Raw genomic sequence first — 6,193 nt, 5'->3', positions numbered from 1 at the left:
GCAGAGACAGAATGAAGCCGTGAACTGTTCTCACAAAAAGAAAAAGCACCCAAAAACAACACACACACAGTTTCACACTCAGGTTGGATCCACATGGTCAGATACAGTTACAGGCACCTGCACACACAGACCAACAGGTGGTGCTCAACACATCATCATCCTCACTGTGACCTCGTCACATGTCCACGTTTGGTCATGGACTTTCCACGTCCACATATGACGTCCAAGGTACCCTGGGTGTGTTGGTTGTTGACGTTCTGGGACGCCGTGTCAACTTCAGCCTGTTACATGCATTGTCTGTTTTCAAAATACACTTCTGTTTTCACAGGAAATGCACAGTTTGATACAGTCTCTTTCAAAATAAAAGCACTGCGTCGGTACAACACCACCAACTGATGTTTGTTTCCTTCAACAACACACACGTAGTTACGTTTAGCCAACACACACACACACGTGGTTACATTTAGACGACACACACACGTGGTTACGTTTAGCTGACACACACACGTGGTTACATTTAGCCGACACACACACGTGGTTACGTTTAGCCAACACACACATGTGGTTACGTTTAGCCAACACACACATGTGGTTACGTTTAGCCAACACACACACATGGTTAAGTTTAGCCAACACACACACATGGTTACGTTTAGCCAACACACACACGTGGTTACGTTTAGCCAACACACACACACGTGGTTACGTTTAGCCGACACACACGGTTAAGTTTAGCCAACACACACACGTGGTTACATTTAGCCAACACACACACACGTGGTTACGTTTAGCCGACACACACGGTTAAGTTTAGCCAACACACACATGTGGTTACGTTTAGCCGACACACACACGTGGTTACGTTTAGCCGACACACACACGTGGTTACGTTTAGCCGACACACACACGGTTAAGTTTAGCCAACACACACACACGTGGTTACATTTAGCCAACACACACGCATCGTTACGTTTAGCCAACACACACACATCGTTACGTTTAGCCAACACACACACGTGGTTACGTTTAGCCAACACACACACATGTGGTTACGTTTAGCCAACACACACACACATGTGGTTACGTTTAGCCAACACACACACACGTGGTTACATTTAGCCAACACACACACACGTGGTTACGTTTAGCCAACACACACACGTGGTTACGTTTAGCCAACACACACACGTGGTTACGTTTAGCCAACACACACACATCGTTACGTTTAGCCAACACACACACGTGGTTACGTTTAGCCAACACACACACACGTGGTTACGTTTAGCCAACACACACACACGTGGTTACATTTAGCCAACACACACACACGTGGTTACATTTAGCCAACACACACACATCGTTACGTTTAGCCAACACACACACATCGTTACGTTTAGCCAACACACACACGTGGTTACGTTTAGCCAACACACACACATGTGGTTATGTTTAGCCAACACACACACACGTGGTTACGTTTAGCCAACACACACACACGTGGTTACATTTAGCCAACACACACACACGTGGTTACGTTTAGCCAACACACACATGTGGTTACGTTTAGCCAACACACACACGTGGTTACGTTTAGCCAACACACACACATCGTTACGTTTAGCCAACACACACACGTGGTTACGTTTAGCCAACACACACATGTGGTTACGTTTAGCCAACACACACACACGTGGTTACGTTTAGCCAACACACACACACGTGGTTACATTTAGCCAACACACACACACGTGGTTACGTTTAGCCAACACACACACACGTGGTTACGTTTAGCCAACACACACACGTGGTTACGTTTAGCCAACACACACACGTGGTTACGTTTAGCCGACACACACACGGTTAAGTTTAGCCAACACACACATGTGGTTACGTTTAGCCGACACACACACGGTTAAGTTTAGCCAACACACACACATGTGGTTACGTTTAGCCAACACACACACGTGGTTACGTTTAGCCAACACACACACGTGGTTACGTTTAGCCGACACACACACGGTTAAGTTTAGCCAACACACACACGTGGTTACGTTTAGCCGACACACACACGTGGTTACGTTTAGCCAACACACACACACGTGGTTACATTTAGCCAACACACACACATCGTTACGTTTAGCCAACACACAGACGTGGTTACGTTTAGCCAACACACACACGTGGTTACGTTTAGCCAACACACACACATGTGGTTACGTTTAGCCAACACACACACACGTGGTTACATTTAGCCAACACACACACATGTGGTTACGTTTAGCCAACACACACATGTGGTTACGTTTAGCCAACACACACGTGGTTACGTTTAGCCAACACACACACATCGTTACGTTTAGCCAACACACACACACGTGGTTACATTTAGCCAACACACACACGTGGTTACATTTAGCCAACACACACATGTGGTTACGTTTAGCCAACACACACACACGTGGTTACGTTTAGCCAACACACACATGTGGTTATGTTTAGCCAACACACACACACGTGGTTACGTTTAGCCAACACACACACACGTGGTTACATTTAGCCAACACACACATGTGGTTATGTTTAGCCAACACACACACACGTGGTTACGTTTAGCCAACACACACACACGTGGTTACATTTAGCCAACACACACACGTGGTTACGTTTAGCCAACACACACATGTGGTTACGTTTAGCCAACACACACACGTGGTTACGTTTAGCCGACACACACACGGTTAAGTTTAGCCAACACACACATGTGGTTACGTTTAGCCGACACACACACGGTTAAGTTTAGCCAACACACACATGTGGTTACGTTTAGCCGACACACACACGGTTAAGTTTAGCCAACACACACACGTGGTTACATTTAGCCAACACACACACGTGGTTACGTTTAGCCAACACACACACGTGGTTACGTTTAGCCGACACACACACGGTTAAGTTTAGCCAACACACACATGTGGTTACGTTTAGCCGACACACACACACACGTGGTTACGTTTAGCCAACACACACACGTGGTTACGTTTAGCCAACACACACACACGTGGTTACGTTTAGCCGATACACACACACATGTGGTTATGTTTAGCCGACACACACAAGTGGTTACATTTAGCCGACACACACACTTTTTTTTTCCTCGTAGCTTAGCTGCTACATTCCTGTGGAGATGGCTTCAGTGTGAAACTTTATTTTGATGTGGAGTAAGTCTCTCCTGATGTTACTGAGAATCAGAAATGGAGGACGGACTGATTGTTGCTGTCTGTGGACACGTGGAGCTCAACGACTCAACGACAGTCTGGAGACAGGACAACAAAGGAGAGAGTGAAGCCACAGGTCGACATGCTAAGTTCTGAAAATATGTATTGGTGACTTGTGTGTCGTCTCTCAGCAAAATGCTTTGTGTAATTTCAGTTGGTCTTTTATTGTGAAAGGTAACAATGGAAGGTGTGAAGTAGTGATGCAGCGCCCTGCAGTGTTGCCAACTTAGCAACTTTGTCGCTATATTTAGCGACTTTTCAGACCCCTCTAGCGACTCTTTCAAAAAAGCGACTAGCGACTAATCTAGCGACTTTTTCTGATGTTATTGGAGACTTGTGGAGACTCTGTTGTGAGAGCACGTATCATCCTTATTCTTCTCAACGGGCAGCGGATGCTGCCGTGAGCTCCTCTCTCGCCTCAAAGCACTTACAGGCGGCCCAGTCCTCCCTCCCAGCTGCAGTCAGAGCAGGAGACATTAACCCCTCCACGCCCAGACTGCAAGTGAATTGCGCATGCGCGGAACCGCCGCTGGCTGATCTATCGCTCTGATCCCGACCTGGTTTACAGTCAGGGCGGGATGTAAATGTAAAATTTTCTTTGTCTAATATACATCACTGAAAGAAGGTTCATTTGTAGTTCTAAACATATTCAGGGTGTTTTTTTACTCAGTTTTTGTCTCTCCCACGACGTTATTCCTCTCTCCTACAGCATCCATTACAATTACATTCATATGGACAATTATGCAAATTAGACAATGACGTCATTTAGCAACTTCTAGCGACTTTTAGGACAGCCAATAGCTACTTTTCTTACTGAGGAGTTGGCAACAGTGGCGCCCTGACAGTATAATAAATGTTAAACCTTGGTTCATGTTGGTTCACAGAGCCTCCATGTTTCAGCTGTCAGTTTGACTTTACTACGAAGCAGGCTAGCCGTTAGCTGCTCTCCCCAGTTAGTTAGCCCAGCTGTTAGCACAGTTACAGGCATCACTTTACATTAAAGTTACATGCACAAGTTAAAAAGCCTCTGTGCACGTTGGTGTGCATGCAAAGGGACCAGGCAGACCCAGATGATGATAAATCTACAGTCACAAGTTCGCAGTTTCAGTTCATGTTTGGACTGGAAAGCTCAGACACACACACACACACACACAGCTGAGCTCCAATACAGAACGGCGTGGAAGCAAAACAAACATGGACGCCTCAGATCAGCAAAGAGCGCCGCTCAGCGTAATTAAACCCAGACTGAATGGATATATAAATGGTTAGAGCAGAGTTTGATCCCTCAGATGACCATCACACACACATCTTGTGATAACATGAACGCTGGCAAATTGTTTACATGGAAAACTTTCCCATCTGCACGATCCATCCCATGGGACCTGAACGCAGCATGAGTGGATGTGGAGAATATGAAGTGTATCTGACAGTGAACACGTTCATGCAGAGGTGTGTGTGACTCCTCACAGATTAAGAATTTTAATTTGTCTTCTAAATAATGTGAAATCATTTATATAGCCTGTAGGTATGAATGTTTAACCTCAGACAGACTCAACTCTCCACTGAAATCAACTAACATCAGTTTTAACGAGCACTTTAAGTCATCATTAAATATTTCTACAGTTTATTAAAGGATATTTTCTCTCTGCAGTGAGTGTGTGTGTGTGAGAGACGCTGACATGTGACACACTGACTGCTGCAGCGGAGGAAAATATTGACAGGTTTCAGCACATGACATCCACAGATTACAGAGTGTAGTGCTACGAGAGGTAGGTCTATAATCTGTGAGTGTCATTCACCAACATGTGTCCGTGTGTGTGTGTGTGTGTGTGTGTGTGTGTGTGTGTGTGTGTGTGTGTGTGCGTGTGTGTGTGTGTGTGTGTGTGTCAGCAGCTAAAGCCAACATGATGCAGTGATGTGACAGGAATAAAGTGACAAATGGTTTTAAATGAAGAAATGATTGACAGAGAAATAAAAACTGTTTGAGACGCTCTTCTCGTCACATTTCCTGATAAATAAACAGCTTTAAACAGACTTATTAATATGTTTACAGGTTTATTTGACAGTTACTGATAATATACTTTATTACTAACAGCTCTGTTTGTTGTTGAACACATTTAAAGATTTGTTTCACATTAATGATGTGAAAATACCTGAAACAAGATTTTCATTTTAATGTAAAATTAAACGCAATAACAGTTGATCATTTTTTAGGCTGTTTTCATAAACTGTTTGTACGTTTTCCTACGAGAAGTAATGCTCCCAAACTCATACATATCCTGTGTATTTTGAAAGGTTGCGATCACGTGACCAATGTGAGACAAAACTCACAAAAATGAGGATTTTCCTGAAGACTGGTGTAATTGTGTGAACTATGTGTGAACTGTGAGTCATTTAAAGAAACGTCCTCACCATGTTTCTGTTCCCAAACCTGACCACAGCAACTTTAAAGGGATAGTGCAGCCAAAAATGTAAATTCAGCCATTATCTACTCACCCATATGCCGAGGGAGGCTCAGGTGAAGTTTTAGAGTCCTCACATCACTTGCAGAGATCCAAGGGGAGAGGAGGTAGCAACACAACTCCACCTAATGGAGGCTGACGGCGCCCCAGATTCAAACGTCCAAAAACACATCATTGAAACCACAAAATATCTCCATACTGCTCGTCCGTAGTGATCCAAGTGTCCTGAAGCCCCGACATTAAAAGTTGTTTGGAAAAACCTCATTTGAACTCTGTTTTCTCTGTTTTTAGCCTCATTGGAGCCTGTAGCTCTGACTGCCTCTCTGGGCACAGCGCTCACGTGTGTGCTGAGACCGTGAGACACGGGCACCACCTTCATGTGTGTTCACATGCTTTCGTGGGTTTCGTGCAAACACACACACGTGAGCAATGCTGATTGGCTGCACAAATTGATCA

This window comes from Epinephelus lanceolatus, chromosome 23, assembly GCF_041903045.1.
Source record: "Epinephelus lanceolatus isolate andai-2023 chromosome 23, ASM4190304v1, whole genome shotgun sequence".
NCBI classification, from domain to species: Eukaryota; Metazoa; Chordata; class Actinopteri; order Perciformes; family Serranidae; genus Epinephelus; species Epinephelus lanceolatus.
This window is presented reverse-complemented; position numbering follows the sequence as displayed.